The sequence below is a fragment of the Triticum aestivum genome, chromosome 7A, assembly GCF_018294505.1.
Source record: "Triticum aestivum cultivar Chinese Spring chromosome 7A, IWGSC CS RefSeq v2.1, whole genome shotgun sequence".
Taxonomy (NCBI): Eukaryota; Viridiplantae; Streptophyta; class Magnoliopsida; order Poales; family Poaceae; genus Triticum; species Triticum aestivum.
In genome coordinates this window covers 19432075-19448177 of record NC_057812.1, presented here as the reverse complement: position 1 = coordinate 19448177, position 16103 = coordinate 19432075, and the positions used below count along the sequence as shown (strand labels likewise).

At 43.5% G+C, this 16103-nt stretch overlaps 1 pseudogene; it reads right to left on the bottom strand.

Moving 5' to 3' along the window:
* Window positions 1-15844, bottom strand: part of LOC123152839 (disease resistance protein RPM1-like) — a 48810-nt pseudogene extending 32966 nt beyond the window's left edge.
* Between the last annotated feature and the right edge of the window lie 259 nt (window positions 15845-16103).

The window sequence follows — 16103 nt, the reverse complement described above, 5'->3', positions numbered from 1 at the left end:
CTAGAGTCAGTAGTCTAGTTCACATCACTATGTGATTAACACTCAATGAGTTTTATGTTTGATCATGTTTCTTGTGAGAGAGGTTTTAGTCAACGGGTCTGAACCTTTCAGATCTGTGTGTGCTTTACAAATCTCTATGTCATCTCCTAGATGCAGCTACCACGCTCTATTTGGACCTATTCCAAACAACTGTTCTACTTGGAGCTATTCTAAATTATTGCTCCATTATATGTATCCGGTCTCTCTACTCAGAGCTATCCGGATAGGTGTCAAGCTTGCATCGTCGTAACCTTTACGACGAACTCTTTTACCACCTCCATAATCGAGAAAATTCCTTAGTCCACTAGTTACTAAGGATAACTTTGACCACTGTCCTGTGAGCCATTCTTGGATCACTCTTGTACCCCTTGACTGACTCATGGCAAGGCACACTTCAGGTGCGGTACACATCATAGCATACTGAAGAGCCTACGTCTTAAGCATAGGGGACGACCTTCGTCCTTTCTCTCTATTCTGCCGTGGTCGAGCTTTAAGTCTTAACTTCGTACCTTACAACTCAGGCAAGAACTCCTTCTTTGACTGGTCCATCTTGAACACCTTCAAGATCATGTCAAGGTATGTGCTCATTTGAAAGTATTATTAAGCATTTTGATCTATCCTTATAGATCTTGATGCTCGATGTTCAAGTAGCTTAATCCAGGCTTTCCATTGAAAAACACTTTCAAAATAACCCTATATGCTTTCCAGAAATTCTACGTCATTTCTGATCAACAATATGTCAACAACATATACTCATCAGAAATTCTATAGTGCTCCCACTCACTTCTTTGGAAATACAAGTTTCTCATAAACTTTGTACAAACCCAAAATTTTGATCATCATCAAAGCATACATTCCAACTCCGAGATGCTCACTCCAGTCCTTAGAAGGATTCCTGGAGCTTTGCATACTTATTAGCATCTTTTGGGATTGACAAAACCTTCCGGTTGTATCACATACAACCTTTCCTCAAGTATAACGTCGAGGAAACAATGTTTTGACATCCTATCTGCAAGATTTCATCAATCATGCAGTAACTGCTAATCCAATTCCAACAGACTCTTAGCATCGCTACGAGTGAGAAAACCTCACCGTAATCAACTCCTTGAACTTGTCGGAAAATATCTTAACGACAAGTCGAGCTTTCTTAATGGTAATTCTTACCATCATTGTCTGTCTTCCTTTTAAAATCCATCCGTACCCAATGGCCTTACGACCATCAAGTATTTCTTCCAAAGTCATGGATCCGTTCTCGGATTTTATGGCCTCGAGCCATTTATCGGAATCCGGGCCCACCATTGCTTCTCCATAGCTCGTAGGTTCATTGTTGTCCAGCAACATGACTTCCAAGACAGGATTACGTACCACTCTGATGTAGTACGTATCCTTGTCATCCCACGAGGTTTGGTAGTGACTTGATCCGAAGTTTCATGATCAACATCACAAGCTTCCACTTCAATTGGTGTAGGTGCCACAGGAACAACTTCCTGTGCCCTGCCACACACTAGTTGAAGAGACGGTTCAATAACCTCATCAAGTTTCCACCATCCTCCCACTCAATTCTATCGAGAGAAACTTTTCCTCGAGAAAGGACCCGATTCAAGAAACAATCCATATTGCTTTCGGATCTGAATTAGGAGGTATACCCAACTGTTTTGGGTTTCCTATGAAGATGCATTTTATCCGCTTTGGGTTCGAGCTTATCAACCTGAAACTTTTTCATATAAGCGTCGCAGCCCCAAACTTTTAAGAAACGACAACTTAGGTATCTCTAAACAATAATTCATACGGTGTCATCTCAACGGAATTACTTGGTGCCCTATTTAAAGTGAATGTGGTTGTCTCTAATGCCTAACCCATGGACAATAGTGGTAATTTGATAAGAGACATCATGGTACGCACCATATCCAATAGGGTGCAACTATGATGTTCGGACACACCATCACACTATGGTGTTCCAGGCGGTATTAATTGCGAAACAATTTCCAAAATGTCTTAATTGTGTGCCAAAGCTCGTAACTCAGATATTCATCTCTATGATCATATCATAGACATTTTATCCTCTTGTCACAATGATCTTCTGCTTCACTCTGAAATTACTTGAACCATTCAATAATTCAGACTTGTGTTTCATCAAGTAAATATTCTCAACATCTACTCGAATCATCTGTGAAGTAAGATCATAACGATATTCACTGCATGCCTCAGCACTCATTGGATTGGACACATCAAAATGTGTTACTTCCAACAAGTTGCTATCTTGTTCCATCTTACTGAAACCGAGGCTTTTCAGTCATCTTGCCCATGTGGTATGATTTGCATATCTCAAGTGATTCAAAATCAAGTGAGTTCAAACGGTCCATTTGCATGGAGTTTCTTCATGCATATATACCAATAGACATGGTTCGCATGTCTCAAACTTTTCAAAAATGAGTGAGTCCAAAGATCCATCAACATGGAGCTTCTTCATGCATTTTATACCGATATGACTTACGTGGCAGTGCCACACATAGGTGGTACTATCATTACTATCTTTTGGCATGAACATGTGTATCACTACGATCGAGATTTCAATGAACCATTCATTTTAGGTGCAAGACCATTGAAGGTATTATTCAAATAAATAGAGTAACCATTATTCTCTTTAAATGAATAACCGTATTGCGATAGACATAATCCAATCATGTCTATGCTCAACGCAAACACCAAATCTCGATGGTAGAGGGAGCGTGCGATGCTTGATCATATCAACATTGGAAACACTTCCAACACATATCGTCAGCTCACCTTTAGCTAGTCTCCGTTTATGCCGTAGCTTTTATTTCGAGTTACTAACACTTAGCAACCGAACCAGTATCTTATACCCTGGTGCTACTAGGAGTACTAGTAAAGTACACATTAACATAATGTATATCCAATATACTTCTATCGACCTTGCCAGCCTTCTCATCTACCAAGTATCTAGGGTAATTCTGCTCTAGTGACTGTTCCCCTTATTACAGAAGCACTTAGTCTCGGGTTTGGGTTCAACCTTGGGTTTCTTCACTGGAGCAGCAGCTGATTTGCCGTTTCATGAAGTATCCCTTCTTGCCCTTGCCCTTCTTGAAACTAGTGGTTTCACCAACCATCAACAATTGATGCTCCTTCTTGATTTCTACTTTCGCGGTGTCAAACATCGTGAATACCTCAAGGATCATCTTATTTATCCCTGATATGTTATAGTTCATCATGAAGCTCTAGCAGCTCGGTGGCAATGACTTTGGGGAAACATCACTATCTCATCTGGAGGATCAACTCCCACTCGATTCAAGTGATTGTTGTGCTCAGACAATCTGAGCACAAGCTCAACGATTGAGCTTTTCTCCCTTAGTTTGCAGGCTAAGAAAATCGTCGAAGGTCTTATACCTCTTGATGTGGGCACGAGCCTGAAATCCCAATTTCAGCCCTCGAAACATCTCATATGTTCCGCGACGTTTCGAAAACGTCTTTGGTGCCTCTACTTAAACCATTTAATTGAACTATCACGTAGTTATCAAAACGTGTATGTCCGATGTTCGCAACATCGAAAACGACGTTGGGGTTCAGCACACTGAGCGGTGCATTAAGGACATAAGCTTTCTACTGATCGCATAATCGCTACTATCAACTCTCAACTATATTTTCTCTAGGAACATATCTAAACAGTGGAACTAAAGCGCGAGCTTACGACATAATTTGCAAAAGGTCTTTTGACTATGTTCAGGATAATTAAGTTCATCTTATGAACTCCCACTTAGATAGACATCCCTCTGGTCATCTAAGTGATCACATGATCCGAGTCAACTAGGCCGTGTCCGATCATCACGTGAGACGGACTAGTCATCATCGGTGAACATCTTCATGTTGATCGTATCTACCATACGAATCATGCTCGACCTTTCGGTCTCCGTGTTCCGAGGCCATGTCTGCACATGCTAGGCTCGTCAAGTTAACCCTAAGTGTTTTTGCTATGTAAAACTGTCTTACACCCGTTGTATGTGAACGTAAGAATCCATCACACCCGATCATCACGTGGTGCTTAGAAGCGACGAACTGTAGCAACGGTGCACAGTTAGGGGAGAACACTTCTTGAAATTTTGTAAGGGATCATCTTATTTACTACCGTCGTCCTAAGCAAACAAGATGCATAAACATGATAAACATCACATGCAATCAAATAGTGACATGATATGGCCAATATCATTTTGCTCCTTTTGATCTTCATCTTCGGGGCTCCATGATCATCATCGTCACCGGCACGACACCATGATCTCCATCATCATGATCTCCATCATCGTGTCTTCATGAAGTTGTCACGCCAACGACTACTTCTACTTCTATGACTAACGCGTTTAGCAATAAAGTAAAGTAGTTTACATGGCGTTCTTCAATGACACGCAGGTCATACAATAAATAAAGACAACTCCTGTGGCTCCTGCCGGTTGTCATACTCATCGACATGCAAGTCGTGAATCCTATTACAAGAACATGATCAATCTCATACATCACATATCATTCATCACATTCTTCTTGGCCATATCACATCACATAGCATACCCTGCAAAAACAAGTTAGACGTCCTCTAATTGTTGTTGCATGTTTTACGTGGCTGCTATGGGTTTCTAGCAAGAACGTTTCTTACCTACGCAAGACCACAACGTGATATGCCAATTGCTATTTAACCTTCATAAGGACCCTTTTCATCGAGTCCGTTCCGACTAAAGTGGGAGAGACTGGCACCCGCTAGCCACCTTATGCACCAAGTGCATGTCAATCGGTGGAACCTGTCTCACGTAAGAGTACGTGTAAGGTCGGTCCGGGCCGCTTCATCCCACAATACCGTCGAAACAAGATTGGACTAGTAACGGTAAGCATATTGAACAACATCAACGCCCACAACTACTTTGTGTTCTACTCGTGCAAAGAATCTACGCAATAGACCTAGCTCATGATGCCACTGTTGGGTAACGTAGCAGAAATTCAAAATTTTCCTACGTGTCACCAAGATCTATCTATGGAGAGACCAGCAACGAGTAGAAAGAGAGTGCATCTACATACCCTTGTAGATCGCTAAGCGGAAGCGTTCAAGTGAACGGGGTTGATGGAGTCGTACTCGTCGTGATTCAAATCACCGATGATCCTAGTGCCGAACGGACGGCACCTCCGCGTTCAACACACGTACAGCCCGGTGACGTCTCCCACGCCTTGATCCAGCAAGGAGAGAGGGAGAGGTTGAGGAAGACTCCATCCAACAGCAGCACAACGGCGTGGTGGTGGTGGAGGAGCGTGGCAATCCAGCAGGGCTTCGCCAAGCACCATGGGAGAGGAGGAGTAGGGAGAGAGGTAGGGTTGTGCCAGAACTTCGTGTATAGCTCCCATGCGCCTCCCCACTATATATAGGGGTGGAGGGGCTGGTTTCTTGCCCTCCAAGTCCATTGGGGCGTTGGCCAAGGTGGGAGGAAAGAAATCTCATTATTTCCTTCCCCACCGATTGTTATCCCCCCTTTTTAGGGATCTTGATCTTATCCCTTCGGGATATGATCTTATTCCTTCTAAGGGGGGATCTTGGTGCACCTTGACCAGGGGTGTGGGGCCTTTCCCCCACTACCCACGTTCATGTGGGTCCCCCCATGCTGGTGGGCCCCACTCCGGAACCTTCTAGAACCTTCCCGGTACAATACCGAAAAATCCCGAACATTTTCCGGTGGCCAAAATAGGACTTCCCATATATAAATCTTTACCTCCGGACCATTCCGGAACTCCTCGTGACGTCCGGGATCTCATCCGGGACTCCGAACAACATTCGGTAACCACATACAAGCTTCCTTTATAACCCTAGCGTCATCGAACCTTAAGTGTGTAGACCCTACGGGTTCGGGAGACATGCAGACATGACCGAGACGTTCTCCGGTCAATAACCAACAGCGGGATCTGGATACCCATGATGGCTCCCACATGTTCCACGATGATCTCATCGGATGAACCACGATGTCAAGGACTTAATCAATCCCGTATTCAATTCCCTTTGTCTATCGGTATGTTACTTGCCCGAGATTCGATCGTCGGTATCCAATACCTTGTTCAATCTCGTTACCGGCAAGTCACTTTACTCGTTCCGTAACACATCATCCCGTGATCAACTCCTTGGTCACATTGCGCATATGATGATGTCCTACCGAGTGGGCCCAGAGATACCTCTCCGTTTACACGGAGTGACAAATCCCAGTCTCGATCCGCATAAAACAATAGATACTTTCGGAGATACCTGTAGTGCACCTTTATAGTCACCCAGTTACGTTGTGACGTTTGATACACCCAAAGCACTCCTACGGTATCCAGGAGTTACACGCTCTCATGGTCGAAGGAAGAGATACTTGACATTGGCAAAGCTCTAGCAAATGAACTACACGATCTTTTGTGCTAGTCTTAGGATTGGGTCTTGTCCATCACATCATTCTCCTAATGATGTGATCCCGTTATCAACGACATCCAATGTCCATAGCCAGGAAACCATGACTATCTGTTGATCACAACGAGCTAGTCAACTAGAGGCTCACTAGGGACATATTGTGGTCTATGTATTCACACGTGTATTACGATTTCCGGATAATACAGTTATAGCATGAATAAAAGACAATTATCATGAACAAGGAAATATAATAATAATACTTTTATTATTGCCTCTAGGGCATATTTCCAACAGTCTCCCACTTGCACTAGAGTCAATAATCTAGTTCACATCGCCATGTGATTAACACTCACAGGTCACATCGCCATGTGACTAACACCCAAGAGTTTACTAGAATCAGTAATCTAGTTCACATCACTATGTGATTAATACTCAATGAGTTTTAGGTTTGATCATGTTGCTTGTGAGAGAGGTTTTAGTCAACGGGTCTGAACCTTTCAGATCCGTGTGTGCTTTACAAATCTCTATGTCATCTCCTAGATGCAGCTACCACGCTCTATTTGGAGCTATTCCAAACAACTGTTCTACTTGGAGCTATTCTAAATTATTGCTCCATTATATGTATCCGGTCTCTCTACTCAGAGCTATCCGGATAGGTGTCAAGCTTGCATCGTCGTAACCATTCACGACGAACTCTTTTACCACCTCCATAATCGAGAAAATTCCTTAGTCCACTAGTTACTAAGGATAACTTTGACCGCTGTCCTGTGAGCCATTCTTGGATCACTCTTGTACCCCTTGACTGACTCATGGCAAGGCACACTTCAGGTGCGGTACACAACATAGCATACTGAAGAGCCTATGTCTTAAGCATAGGGGACGACCTTCGTCCTTTCTCTCTATTCTGCCGTGGTCGAGCTTTAAGTCTTAACTTCGTACCTTACAACTCAGGCAAGAACTCCTTCTTTGACTGGTCCATCTTGAACACCTTCAAGATCATGTCAAGGTATGTGCTCATTTGAAAGTATTATTAAGCATTTTGATCTATCCTTATAGATCTTGATGCTCAATGTTCAAGTAGCTTAATCCAGGCTTTCCATTGAAAAACACTTTCAAAATAACCCTATATGCTTTCCAGAAATTCTACGTCATTTCTGATCAACAATATGTCAACAACATATACTCATCAGAAATTCTATAGTGCTCCCACTCACTTCTTTGGAAATACAAGTTTCTCATAAACTTTGTACAAACCCAAAATTTTGATCATCATCAAAGCATACATTCCAACTCCGAGATGCTCACTCCAGTCCTTAGAAGGATTCCTGGAGCTTTGCATACTTATTAGCATCTTTTGGGATTGACAAAACCTTCCGGTTGTATCACATACAACCTTTCCTCAAGTATACCGTCGAGGAAACAATGTTTTGACATCCTATCTGCAAGATTTCATCAATCATGCAGTAACTGCTAATCCAATTCCAACAGACTCTTAGCATCGCGACGAGTGAGAAAACCTCACCGTAATCAACTCCTTGAACTTGTCGGAAAATATCTTAACGACAAGTCGAGCTTTCTTAATGGTAATTCTTACCATCATTGTCTGTCTTCCTTTTAAAATCCATCCGTACCCAATGGCCTTACGACCATCAAGTATTTCTTCCAAAGTCATGGATCCGTTCTCGGATTTTATGGCCTCGAGCCATTTATCGGAATCCGGGCCCACCATTGCTTCTCCATAGCTCGTAGGTTCATTGTTGTCCAGCAACATGACTTCCAAGACAGGATTACGTACCACTCTGATGTAGTACGTATCCTTGTCATCCCACGAGGTTTGGTAGTGACTTGATCCGAAGTTTCATGATCAACATCACAAGCTTCCACTTCAATTGGTGTAGGTGCCACAGGAACAACTTCCTGTGCCCTGCCACACACTAGTTGAAGAGACGGTTCAATAACCTCATCAAGTTTCCACCATCCTCCCACTCAATTCTTTCGAGAGAAACTTTTCCTCGAGAAAGGACCCGATTCAAGAAACAATCCATATTGCTTTCGGATCTGAATTAGGAGGTATACCCAACTGTTTTGGGTTTCCTATGAAGATGCATTTTATCCGCTTTGGGTTCGAGCTTATCAACCTGAAACTTTTTCATATAAGCGTCGCAGCCCCAAACTTTTAAGAAACGACAACTTAGGTATCTCTAAACCATAATTCATACGGTGTCATCTCAACGGAATTACGTGGTGCCCTATTTAAAGTGAATGTGGTTGTCTCTAATGCCTAACCCATGGACAATAGTGGTAATTCGATAAGAGACATCATGGTACGCACCATATCCAATAGGGTGCAACTATGATGTTCGGACACACCATCACACTATGGTGTTCCAGGCGGTATTAATTGCGAAACAATTTCCACAATGTCTTAATTGTGTGCCAAAACTCGTAACTCAGATATTCATCTCTATGATCATATCATAGACATTTTATCCTCTTGTCACAATGATCTTCTGCTCCACTCTGAAATTACTTGAACCATTCAATAATTCAGACTTGTGTTTCATCAAGTAAATATTCTCAACATCTACTCGAATCATCTGTGAAGTAAGATCATAACGATATTCACTGCATGCCTCAGCACTCATTGGATTGGACACATCAAAATGTGTTACTTCCAACAAGTTGCTATCTTGTTCCATCTTACTGAAACCGAGGCTTTTCAGTCATCTTGCCCATGTGGTATGATTTGCATATCTCAAGTGATTCAAAATCAAGTGAGTTCAAACGGTCCATTTGCATGGAGTTTCTTCATGCATATATACCAATAGACATGGTTCGCATGTCTCAAACTTTTCAAAAATGAGTGAGTCCAAAGATCCATCAACATGGAGCTTCTTCATGCATTTTATACCGATATGACTTACGTGGCAGTGCCACACATAGGTGGTACTATCATTACTATCTTTTGGCATGAACATGTGTATCACTACGATCGAGATTTCAATGAACCATTCATTTTAGGTGCAAGACCATTGAAGGTATTATTCAAATAAATAGAGTAACCATTATTCTCTTTAAATGAATAACCGTATTGCGATAGACATAATCCAATCATGTCTATGCTCAACGCAAACACCAAATCTCGATGGTAGAGGGAGCGTGCGATGCTTGATCATATCAACATTGGAAACACTTCCAACACATATCGTCAGCTCACCTTTAGCTAGTCTCCGTTTATGCCGTAGCTTTTATTTCGAGTTACTAACACTTAGCAACTGAACCGGTATCTTATACCCTGGTGCTACTAGGAGTACTAGTAAAGTACACATTAACATAATGTATATCCAATATACTTCTATCGACCTTGCCAGCCTTCTCATCTACCAAGTATCTAGGGTAATCTGCTCTAGTGACTGTTCCCCTTATTACAGAAGCACTTAGTCTCGGGTTTGGGTTCAACGTTGGGTTTCTTCACTGGAGCAGCAGCTGATTTGCCGTTTCATGAAGTATCCCTTCTTGCCCTTGCCCTTCTTGAAACTAGTGGTTTCACCAACCATCAACAATTGATGCTCCTTCTTGATTTCTACTTTCGCGGTGTCAAACATCATGAATACCTCAAGGATCATCTTATTTATCCCTGATATGTTATAGTTCATCACGAAGCTCTAGCAGCTCGGTGGCAATGACTTTGGGGAAACATCACTATCTCATCTGGAGGATCAACTCCCACTCGATTCAAGTGATTGTTGTGCTCAGACAATCTGAGCACAAGCTCAACGATTGAGCTTTTCTCCCTTAGTTTGCAGGCTAAGAAAATCGTCGGAGGTCTTATACCTCTTGACATGGGCACGAGCCTGAAATCCCAATTTCAGCCCTCGAAACATCTCATATGTTCTGCGACGTTTCGAAAACGTCTTTGGTGCCTCTACTTAAACCATTTAATTGAACTATCACGTAGTTATCAAAACGTGTATGTTCGATGTTCGCAACATCGACAAACGACGTTGGGGTTCAGCACACTGAGCAGTGCATTAAGGACATAAGCTTTCTACTGATCGCATAATCGCTACTATCAACTTTCAACTATATTTTCTCTAGGAACATATCTAAACAGTGGAACTAAAGCGCGAGCTTATGACATAATTTGCAAAAGGTCTTTTGACTATGTTCAGGATAATTAAGTTCATCTTATGAACTCCCACTTAGATAGACATCCCTCTGGTCATCTAAGTGATCACATGATCCGAGTCAACTAGGCCGTGTCCGATCATCACGTGAGACGGACTAGTCATCATCGGTGAACATCTTCATGTTGATCGTATCTACCATACGACTCATGCTCGACCTTTCGGTCTCCGTGTTCCGAGGCCATGTCTGCACATGCTAGGCTCGTCAAGTTAACCCTAAGTGTTTTCGCTGTGTAAAACTGTCTTACACCCGTTGTATGTGAACGTAAGAATCCATCACACCCGATCATCACGTGGTGCTTAGAAGCGACGAACTGTAGCAATGGTGCACAGTTAGGAGAGAACACTTCTTGAAATTTTGTAAGGGATCATCTTATTTACTACCGTCGTCCTAAGCAAACAAGATGCATAAACATGATAAACATCACATGCAATCAAATAGTGACATGATATGGCCAATATCATTTTGCTCCTTTTGATCTTCATCTTCGGGGCTCCATGATCATCATCGTCACCGGCACGACACCATGATCTCCATCATCATGATCTCCATCATCGTGTCTTCATGAAGTTGTCACGCCAACGACTACTTCTACTTCTATGACTAACGCGTTTAGCAATAAAGTAAAGTAGTTTACATGGCGTTCTTCAATGACACGCAGGTCATACAATAAATAAAGACAACTCCTATGGCTCCTGCCGGTTGTCATACTCATCGACATGCAAGTCGTGAATCCTATTACAAGAACATGATCAATCTCATACATCACATATCATTCATCACATTCTTCTTGGCCATATCACATCACATAGCATACCTGCAAAAACAAGTTAGACGTCCTCTAATTGTTGTTGCATGTTTTACGTGGCTGCTATGGGTTTCTAGCAAGAACGTTTCTTACCTACGCAAGACCACAACGTGATATGCCAATTGCTATTTACCCTTCATAAGGACCCTTTTCATCGAATCCGTTCCGACTAAAGTGGGAGAGACTGGCACCCGCTAGCCACCTTATGCACCAAGTGCATGTCAATCGGTGGAACCTGTCTCACGTAAGAGTACGTGTAAGGTCGGTCCGGGCCGCTTCATCCCACAATACCGTCGAAACAAGATTGGACTAGTAACGGTAAGCATATTGAACAACATCAACGCCCACAACTACTTTGTGTTCTACTCGTGCAAAGAATCTACGCAATAGACCTAGCTCATGATGCCACTGTTGGGTAACGTAGCAGAAATTCAAAATTTTCCTACGTGTCACCAAGATCTATCTATGGAGAGACCAGCAACGAGTAGAAAGAGAGTGCATCTACATACCCTTGTAGATCGCTAAGCGGAAGCGTTCAAGTGAACGGGGTTGATGGAGTCGTACTCGTCGTGATTCAAATCACCGATGATCCTAGTGCCGAACGGACGGCACCTCCGCGTTCAACACACGTACAGCCCGGTGACGTCTCCCACGCCTTGATCCAGCAAGGAGAGAGGGAGAGGTTGAGGAAGACTCCATCCAACAGCAGCACAACGGCGTGGTGGTGGTGGAGGAGCGTGGCAATCCAGCAGGGCTTCGCCAAGCACCATGGGAGAGGAGGAGTAGGGAGAGAGGTAGGGCTGTGCCAGAACTTCGTGTATAGCTCCCATGCGCCTCCCCACTATATATAGGGGTGGAGGGGCTGGTTTCTTGCTCTCCAAGTCCATTGGGGCGTTGCCCAAGGTGGGAGGAAAGAAATCTCATTATTTCCTTCCCCACCGATTGTTATCCCCCCTTTTTAGGGATCTTGATCTTATCCCTTCGGGATATGATCTTATTCCTTCTAAGGGGGGATCTTGGTGCGCCTTGACCAGGGGTGTGGGGCCTTTCCCCCACTACCCACGTTCATGTGGGTCCCCCCATGCAGGTGGGCCCCACTCCGAAACCTTCTAGAACCTTCCCGGTACAATACCGAAAAATCCCGAACATTTTCCGGTGGCCAAAATAGGACTTCCCATATATAAATCTTTACCTCCGGACCATTCCGGAACTCCTCGTGACGTCCGGGATCTCATCCGGGACTCCGAACAACATTCGGTAACCACATACAAGCTTCCTTTATAACCCTAGCGTCATCGAACCTTAAGTGTGTAGACCCTACGGGTTCGGGAGACATGCAGACATGACCGAGACATTCTCCGGTCAATAACCAACAGCGGGATCTGGATACCCATGATGGCTCCCACATGTTCCACGATGATCTCATCGGATGAACCACGATGTCAAGGACTTAATCAATCCCGTATTCAATTCCCTTTGTCTATCGGTATGTTACTTGCCCGAGATTCGATCGTCGGTATCCAATACCTTGTTCAATCTCGTTACCAGCAAGTCTCTTTACTCGTTCCGTAACACATCATCCCGTGATCAACTCCTTGGTCACATTGCGCATATGATGATGTCCTACCGAGTGGGCCCAGAGATACCTCTCCGTTTACACGGAGTGACAAATCCCAGTCTCGATCCGCATAAAACAATAGATACTTTCGGAGATACCTGTAGTGCACCTTTATAGTCACCCAGTTACGTTGTGACGTTTGATACACCCAAAGCACTCCTACGGTATCCAGGAGTTACACGCTCTCATGGTCGAAGGAAGAGATACTTGACATTGGCAAAGCTCTAGCAAGTGAACTACACTATCTTTTGTGCTAGTCTTAGGATTGGGTCTTGTCCATCACATCATTCTCCTAATGATGTGATCCCGTTATCAACGACATCCAATGTCCATAGCCAGGAAACCATGACTATCTGTTGATCACAACGAGCTAGTCAACTAGAGGCTCACTAGGGACATATTGTGGTCTATGTATTCACACGTGTATTACGATTTCCGGATAATACAGTTATAGCATGAATAAAAGACAATTATCATGAACAAGGAAATATAATAATAATACTTTTATTATTGCCTCTAGGGCATATTTCCAACAGTCTCCCACTTGCACTAGAGTCAATAATCTAGTTCACATCGCCATGTGATTAACACTCACAGGTCACATCGCCATGTGACTAATACCCAAGAGTTTACTAGAGTCAGTAGTCTAGTTCACATCACTATGTGATTAACACTCAATGAGTTTTATGTTTGATTATGTTGCTTGTGAGAGAGGTTTTAGTCAACGGGTCTGAACCTTTCAGATCCGTGTGTGCTTTACAAATCTCTATGTCATCTCCTAGATGCAGCTACCACGCTCTATTTGGAGCTATTCCAAACAACTGTTCTACTTGGAGCTATTCTAAATTATTGCTCCATTATATGTATCCGGTCTCTCTACTCAGAGCTATCCGGATAGGTGTCAAGCTTGCATCGTCGTAACCTTTACGACGAACTCTTTTACCACCTCCATAATCGAGAAAATTCCTTAGTCCACTAGTTACTAAGGATAACTTTGACCGCTGTCCTGTGAGCCATTCTTGGATCACTCTTGTACCCCTTGACTGACTCATGGCAAGGCACACTTCAGGTGCGGTACACAGCATAGCATACTGAAGAGCCTACGTCTTAAGCATAGGGTACGACCTTCGTCCTTTCTCTCTATTCTGCCGTGGTCGAGCTTTAAGTCTTAACTTCGTACCTTACAACTCAGGCAAGAACTCCTTCTTTGACTGGTCCATCTTGAACACCTTCAAGATCATGTTAAGGTATGTGCTCATTTGAAAGTATTATTAAGCATTTTGATCTATCCTTATATATCTTGATGCTCAATGTTCAAGTAGCTTAATCCAGGCTTTCCATTGAAAAACACTTTCAAAATAACCCTATATGCTTTCCAGAAATTCTACGTCATTTCTGATCAACAATATGTCAACAACATATACTCATCAGAAATTCTATAGTGCTCCCACTCACTTCTTTGGAAATACAAGTTTCTCATAAACTTTGTACAAACCCAAAATTTTGATCATCATCAAAGCATACATTCCAACTCCGAGATGCTCACTCCAGTCCTTAGAAGGATTCCTGGAGCTTTGCATACTTATTAGCATCTTTTGGGATTGACAAAACCTTCCGGTTGTATCACATACAACCTTTCCTCAAGTATAACGTCGAGGAAACAATGTTTTGACATCCTATCTGCAAGATTTCATCAATCATGCAGTAACTGCTAATCCAATTCCAACAGACTCTTAGCATCGCTACGAGCGAGAAAACCTCACCGTAATCAACTCCTTGAACTTGTCGGAAAATATCTTAACGACAAGTCAAGCTTTCTTAATGGTAATTCTTACCATCATTGTCTGTCTTCCTTTTAAAATCCATCCGTACCCAATGGCCTTACGACCATCAAGTAGATCGTGGTAACATTTAAAGGTCAGAGACGAATCTTGCACGGAAGACTGCACAGGTGTTACTATCATCGTCATTGAATCTTTACCTAATAATAAAGGACGAAAGCTTTCATAGTTCTTCATCTGTCATCACTTTATATCCGTTAATTTTGTGTTAACATAAGGATCAATGGCTCAGATTCGTTCTTTTTTTCGTCGGTCGTTTAGTTGCACGGAACGTTCTTTACATTGTACGAAACCTTAAAAAAATCAGCCATTGGTCCACAACGTTCGACTGGGACACGTCCACCGATTGAAAAATAAAATCCTAAAATCTGCTCGAGAGAAAAATAATCAGGACGGTGCGAGGATGAAACGGAACCAGGACGGAGGACACCCCCGGACGGCGGGATCAAGGACATTGCTCAAATAACGAGAGCTCAAATCGAGAGAAAAATAATCAAATCGAGATCGATGTCGTTTTCCAATTCGAGAGAAAGATGGAGAGAAGAAAAAGATCAGATCAAGATCGATGCCGTCGACGGAGACAGATGACACGGGAGAGCGCATGTGGAGAGGCCGGGCGATCACCAGACGAGCCGCCGGGAGCCACGACGCAGGGATCCACGCCGGGTGGCCGTCGCGTCATGCGCCGGCACTGCCGATCAAGGTCATGGGCGAACGATTGAGGGTGTCGGTGGTAGCCTCCATCGCGCACTCACTCTCCAGCCTTTCCTCCTCTCTATGTTTCATGGATCTGTCGGTGGTAGTGTGTGCGTGGCATGCGGTGGCGGCGATTGCGCGTGCTTGGCATGTGGCGGGCACACCAGCGATTCCTTGGATGCCCCTCCCCGCTGATGTCCTGAACCTCCTGTGCCGCTGATCTCCATGGCCATGAGGAAGCTATCTGCAAAAAAGCCATCAGTACCGGAGGAAGACGCCGACGTGGAGGTGTTGTTGGAGATGTCGAAGGAGCTGAAGGAGGAAGCCAGCAAGCTCTTCAGCCGGAAGGACTACGAAAGTGTATCCTTCGAGTAAGACAAGGCAATCCAGCTCCTCCCCCTTGGCCACATCAAGTGTATGTGAGAAGGTTTCAACACAAAAGATGCAAGTGTACTGAGATGGTTTCTGCGTAGTCGCTTTCGTGAT